This window comes from Ailuropoda melanoleuca, chromosome 20 (assembly GCF_002007445.2).
Source record: "Ailuropoda melanoleuca isolate Jingjing chromosome 20, ASM200744v2, whole genome shotgun sequence".
NCBI classification, from domain to species: Eukaryota; Metazoa; Chordata; class Mammalia; order Carnivora; family Ursidae; genus Ailuropoda; species Ailuropoda melanoleuca.
In genome coordinates this window covers 21,627,534-21,633,658 of record NC_048237.1, presented here as the reverse complement: position 1 = coordinate 21,633,658, position 6,125 = coordinate 21,627,534, and the positions used below count along the sequence as shown (strand labels likewise).

General features: G+C 36.2%; 1 pseudogene; it reads left to right on the top strand.

Moving 5' to 3' along the window:
• LOC109488504 overlaps positions 1 to 6,125 on the top strand; it is a 181,014-nt pseudogene that overhangs the window by 159,080 nt on the left and 15,809 nt on the right.

Sequence of the window (6,125 nt, the reverse complement as noted above, 5' to 3'; positions counted from 1 at the left end):
CATCATCTATGTTTTTAATAAAAGTTTCCAGATACTTGAGGTGGCCTTTTTTATAATATAATTATTTTGAATAATTTTAACCCTAAAGTTTATTAAAATAATAGCAGAAAATTAATTTTTAAAAACTGTTTTGGATAATTTTGATATGATTTTTATCAAAATAAATAGTAAAATTCTAATTTTTTTAAAGATTCAGACATTTCTTCCATATTTAGGTTCAAAACAGATTATAAATGGTAAGGAATTTAAGCCGGTAGAATTTTTGCCTTCCTCTCTTTCATTGGTATTCTTCAGCCAGAGCTGTAAGATATTTTTGATCCATATGCTGAGTAGTTTAAATAGTTTCAAATTACTGTTTAAATATTGCTGAAGTTTCACGATAGATATTTTTATCTTTATTAAAAGTTATAGGCATTTCTGATGTTAGCTTGTTCCATGTCACAGTGGTACAACTTTTCTAAATGAAGACATTAAAAGTGTAAATTTATTTAAGATGTTGCCATTTCACAGGAGCATGGTAGTGCCAAGATAGCTACATGTCTCCATGATGATTTGAAATGTTTTTCCTTCAGATGTGAAATTTTCTCCTGGTTTTGCTTTTTAGCCCCTGAACCTATTTCATCTGAAAAGGATGTCAACTGTACAAGAACATGAAACAATATGGAAACAGGCTTCAGAATACATTATGATCTTAAAAGCAGGGGCGCCTGGGTGGCACAGTGGTTAAGCGTCTGCCTTCGGCTCAGGGCGTGATCCCGGTGTTATGGGATCGAGCCCCACATCAGGCTCTTCTGCTATGAGCCTGCTTCTTCCTCTCCCACTCCCCCTGCTTGTGTTCCCTCTCTCACTGGCTGTCTCTATCTCTGTCAAATAAATAAAAAATAAAATCTTTAAAAAAAAAAAAAAGCAAAGAAATTGGCTAATTTTGAAGATCGCTATATAAATTTTTTTAACAGAAGTACAGGTAACTGATGAAATGATTCTATATCCAAGAGCTACATATTTTAAAGATATATATTTATATATCTTAAAAAAAAAAACCTGGGCATTATTTCAAAGAAAACAAAGTTTAGAAAACAAACTGAAAACACAATTTCAGAGAAAAATTCTAACACATGTTGAATTTTGGACATGCTATGAGATATTGAAGACTGTTTTTTATTGAATCAGAGACTTCACCCAAAATGGCACAGCATAACTTTAATTTTTCTTCTCTACCATCAAAAATCATCATTGAATTTTGAGAAGGATTATGAAAATTTTTCATGGACAAAAAGTTGGTATGATGTAAATCATAGATAACAAAATTCTCCAAACAATTTTGACTCTGGTATTGGGCATCCTAATGAAGGTAACACTCTAAGGTAAGAAAAATTGGGTGATGTATCCAAGGAATAAATGGTATTGAAAACATAAATTATTAAAAGGAATATGCTGTCTTAGTCTGCTTGAAATTTTATAACAAAACTCCATAGACTGGATGGCTTAAACAACAGACATTTATTTCTCACAGTTCTGGAGGCTGGGAAGTACAAGATCAAGATACCAGTATGGTCAGGTTCCTGGTAAGAGCTCTCTTCTTGCCTTACAGATGGCCAACTTTATGTTGTGTCCTGGTATGTTGGGGAAAGAGAGAGCAAGCTCTCTAGTCTCTTCTTCAAAGGGCACTAATCCCATCATAAGGACCCAACTCTTAAGACCTCAGCTAAATCTGATTACCTCCCAAAAGCCCCCAATCTCCAAATACCATCACATTGGGGGTTAGAACTTTAACATATGAATTTGTAGAGAACACAAACATTCAGTCCATGACAGATACTATGGTAGAAGTTCTCTTCCTTATAGCAGTAATTTCCGTTCTAGACCAAACACACACAAAAAAAAAAAAAACCCTGACTCCACAAAAATAATGTCCCTGACAATGAAACCAAGGGTGGGAATGGGGAGGTGCCAAGGGGAGACAAGTGAGAATACAAACAGGTTGAAGCTGAAGATCATATATCTTAACTCTTGAATATGAGAGATAACTAAAGTGAACATCTTTAGCTCTAGGTATATAGGGCCTACATGCCCAAACACACAAATACTCAACCAAAAAACTCTCCGAAGCTTCTTTTTTAGAATAGCCTCTAAAACCTATATCTAGAGTACTAAGAATTCTGATCATTGAGGAAGATGATATAAAAGACTGGCAGAGGGGTCCTGGGTGGCTCAGTCAGTTAAGCAACTGACTCTTGGTTTCAGCTCAGGTCAGGATCTCATGGGTCGTGGGACTGAGCCCCATGTCAGGCTCCATGCTCAGTGGGAAGTCTGCCTGTAGGTTCTCTCCCTCTTTCCTCCCCCCACTCACACAGAATCCCCCTCTCTCTCTCTCTCTCTCTCTCAAATAAATAAATAAATAAATCTTTAAAATAATAATAAAAAATAATAAAAGACTGGCAGATATCTGGACATAGGAGTAGAAAATTTTTAGTTATAGCCAGTTAAGAACAAGGCTGGTTCAAGCGGTATAAAGTCTTAGTCCCTAAATGAGCTGCTCTTCCTACAAAAGCTCACCATGGAAAAGCCAAACTAAAGAAACTAAAGCTGGGACTTCTTTCACTCATAAGTCCACCTACAGTATTGGCAATTTTAATAATCTTGAATCAGCTGCCAAGAATGTTAGTGAAAAAAATTTAATAAAAGAGTATAATCACTCAAATTCTTATTCACTTGTTGACAAAACTAATCAACAGCCTCATGTATCCAAACTGATTTGAATGAGCACTGATAAAAAATGTGAATTCTTGAAAACATTGAAAAGGGACAGAGAGGAAGAAGAAACTGAAGATGAAAGTCAGGTTGATCCTGACTTTACATAATAGCAACAATGTCCTCCAGAAAGTGCTATCAACCAAAACTTGGATGAAAATTATAATCCTTAAAACAATGACAATGCTGCTGTAATTTCCCAACAAACCATTTAGTCCTCAAAATTTCCACAAACTGATGTGAATATATAGAAGGCATTTGGAACAGTACAGATACTGTTCCAGGTACCTAGCAAACCTATACATATCACAGGTACATATCAAACCTGTAATAATGTTAAGTATTATGTAATATAGTAGGAAATACAGTGCTATCAGCTCTGGGCTTAAAATAATCATAGTTTGTACTTGTATCAGTCATAGCTTAATATCTGCCATGTGGGCTATTACTTGTAGGCACCAGGGCAAGTACCATGTTCTGGATAGTCTGGTGATAAGATATGAGATAAACACTCAAAACTATAATGTACATGCTAAATAATAAAAAAATTAAATTGCACAGTACAAACTAACTGCTAATCAAATTCGAGAAGAGAAGGACATCAAAACCTGGAATTCAGAACTTCTTGGAAAATGTGGAACTGACTTCAAGGAAGAATTATTTTTGTGAAGGTAGAATGTGTACGTGAGTAGGCATTTAATTTGGAAAAAAAAATTCTAATGCTCAAATTTTTAGATTAGTCTTTTTACCTGCATATTATTTACTTTGTAACCCCTTTTAAGCAAGATTGATATAAGGCAAGCATTCAGTGATATAGGAATGTAAACTATTTTTTTAAATCAAGAATTGCTTTACAAAACCAAACAATTATTCCATCCTTCCTGTATATACTGGATTTCTATAAATGACTCAATATGAATTGGATATTTAAGTTTTGTGAGACTGTAGAATATTCCAAATCATAGAAAAGCATGGGAAGATAGACAAGGCTCCTTAGGTCACTCAGGCAAATTACTGCCATGTGTCATACCTTGCAGCAAGTTTATTCACATGTTACCTTGTGCTCTCTGTGGTCTGGTCTCAACAGGACCAGTCTACAAAATAGATGCTTTTACAAAACAAAACTCAAACATGCATCATGGCCTTATTCCCATGTCTGTAATGGGACAGGTGCATCCTTGATTATTTACACAGAGTGCCAAGAAAAGGGAATTGTAGACAGAGCCAGCATGCCTTCCCTGGGCTTTTTCAAGAGTGCCCATCGCTCGTTGAACCCCAGGGATCTGGAAGTGAGATGAGAGGAAGCAGAAGCAGACCAATATAAACAAAAGATTATAATCATGAGTAAAAAAATAATGGCTGAGGATGATGCGAAAAAATATATTTGGTTTCTCTCTTAATTTCCTTTGCTTTCTGAAAAGCTGAAGAACTTTGTTAGGAATAGGTGGTTAACAATAATCATTTTATATCAAGGAAAATAAACAGGATGCTGATAAATATACAACTTTGTCAAACCTATGAACAATGTTAAAATATGTATTATTTTCTATTTAAAAGATGAAATGATTATGTAAGCAAAGATAGTATGTCAAGACAGGCTGCGACATAGAAGAAAGAGCACTGATCTTAAATGAGGTTTTGGTTGGTGTCCTGCTTTTCCACAGTACTGGCTATGTGATTTCAGCCTCTGCTTACTAATATGTGAAAAGGGGATAACATTGTCACCCATCCCACAGACTACTGAAGGATCTAATGGGTTGAATAGCAAGCCCAAAAAGATATGTCCTAACACCCAGTACCTCTTAATGTGACCTTATTTTAAAGTAGTGTCTTTGCAGATTTAATTAAGAATCTCAAAATGGGAGATTACCCTGGATTTAGAGTGGGCCCTAAATCCAATGACAAGTGTCTTCATAAGAGACAGAAATGGAGAAAACAAAAAGACACAGAAAGATCATGTGAAAACTAAGGAAGAGAATGAAGTTACGCAGCTACTAGCCAAGAAGTGCGAAGAACTGCCGGCAGTCACCAGAAGCTAGGAAAGAGGCATAGAGTAGATTCTCCCTCCAAGACTTCAGATGAAGCCAACCTTGCCAACACCTTGATTTTGGAATTTTGGCCTCCAGAACTGTTAGAGTATAAACTTTTGTTATTTAAAGTCACCTAGTTTGAGGTAATTTGTCAAGTAGCCCTAGCAAACTAATACAGAGTCAAATGAAATATTATATATGAAAGTGGGCATAACAACTGTTGATAGCAGTCACTTGATTTTTTACTAAAATTTGTTTTAATCTCTTTTGAAAGAGTTATTAATACTTTTGGAGCAAAATTTTTATAAGATTTGTGCTTTTCCTGGTGGTAGCCATCTTCTATTGCCTCTTACCATAAAGAGAGAGTGCAACCACTTAGAATATATGATTAAAATATTTTTGTTGCAAAATCAGNAGCCTGCTTCTTCCTCTCCCACTCCCCCTTCTTGTGTTCCCTCTCTCGCTGGCTGTCTCTATCTCTGTCAAATAAATAAATAAAAATCTTTAAAAAAAAAAAAAAAGATTTGTGCTTTTCCTGGTGGTAGCCATCTTCTATTGCCTCTTACCATAAAGAGAGAGTGCAACCACTTAGAATATATGATTAAAATATTTTTGTTGCAAAATCAGCTCAGGCTAGTGCGGGGGGTGGGGTAGGAAAAAACCTACTAAACAAGAGGGTGGGAGTTTTGAACGGAGGTTACAGAAGTACCTCTAAGACTCAGAAGAAGAGCTAAACAATCGAGATACAGACTCAATAGCAGGTGATTCTGGATTGTAACCACCAAATCAGAAGGTATGTGATTCTTTAGCCTGGACTGAAATATATTGTTTCTGCAGTATTTTCCTTTTAGAAAAACTGACAATTGAGGTCCAAAGAATAAACTTTTAGGAAAAAAATTTCAACTGTGTTATTTGAAAGAATTTCAATTCTTGAAAAAAAAAAAAACTCGACACATATATAGAGATTTGTAACTCTTTTATTAGCTTTTATTTTTTTTAATTTTTTTTAAAGATTTTATTTACTCGACAGAGATAGAGACAGCCAGCGAGAGAGGGAACACAAGCAGGGGGAGTGGGAGAGGAAGAAGCAGGCTCACAACGGAGAAGCCTGATGTGGGGCTCGATCCCATAACGCCAGGATCACGCCCTGAGCGTGAAGGCAGACCCTTAACCGCTGTGCCACCCAGGCACCCCAGCTTTTAAATAGATAAAGAAGCATCCTTTCATCCCCTTTCATCTTAAAAATGAACACATTGGGGGCGCCTGGGTGGCACAGCGGTTAAGCGTCTGCCTTCGGCTCAGGGCGTGATCCTGGCGTTATGGGATCGAGTCCCACATCAGGCT